The sequence below is a fragment of the Nematolebias whitei genome, chromosome 1 (genome assembly GCF_014905685.2).
Source record: "Nematolebias whitei isolate Nwh7 chromosome 1, NemWhi1, whole genome shotgun sequence".
NCBI classification, from domain to species: Eukaryota; Metazoa; Chordata; class Actinopteri; order Cyprinodontiformes; family Rivulidae; genus Nematolebias; species Nematolebias whitei.
Genome location: NC_056498.1, coordinates 85,828,808 through 85,829,701, shown reverse-complemented (window position 1 = coordinate 85,829,701; position 894 = coordinate 85,828,808).

Here is an 894-nt window from a genome sequence, read left to right as displayed (position 1 = left end):
GCCTCTCTCAGCCACTGCACCAGTGCCAGATTATCTGAAGCTTTCAGCCAAAGAGATCCAGCCTTTTCAAGCCAAACCAAGCTCTTTAAAGAACCTGACCCATTTCTGCCTTTCTGAACCCCTGTTTATGCCTGATCCTTGTCTGCCAACGTTTGCTCTCTGATCTCAAGGTTTTGACCCCCGCCTGGCTTTTTACTTTGCTCTGCCTGCTCCTCTGCCAGACAAGTTGTTGCTCTCGGATCTTATGGTTTGACCCCTGCCTGGACCTCTGGTTTCTGCTCAGCCTGCCGATTTCTCTAACCCGTTTGTTCTGTGAAGACCTCATCATCTATCTGGACCATTTGCTTAGACCGTGCTCTTCCTGGGATGTCCTAATCCTTGACAGGTTGGTCTAATCTTTCTGAGCTAAAATTGACCTGCCTTGCCCCTGTCACTCACCTGCCTCTCTCTGCTTCAGATCTGCAAATCAGTCCCTGAGGTCCAGTGTCCAGAGCTGCAGTCTTCATTTAAAATAAAGCCTGTAAATGCTTTTTTGTGTGTTGGTAGCATTTCTGGGTCCTTAGTTTACTTAATCATTACACCTCCACCATGACCCTCAGCACTAGCTCTCCTCAGGGATGTGTGTTGAGCCCCCTCCTGTTTACTCTGCTCATGTATGATTGTGCAGCTACCCATCCAGACTGTCACATTGTAAAATTTGCAGATGATACAGCGGTGGTGGGATGTATCACAAACAATGATGAGTCCAGCTACAGGCAAGAGGTAGAACACCTGGAGAGCTGGTGCAAAGAGAATAACCTTCACATCAATGTGAAGAAGACAAAGGAGATGATTGTGGACTTCAGAATGTAGTGGACTAGGCCTGATGTCGAAACCTTGACCTTAGGCACCTTG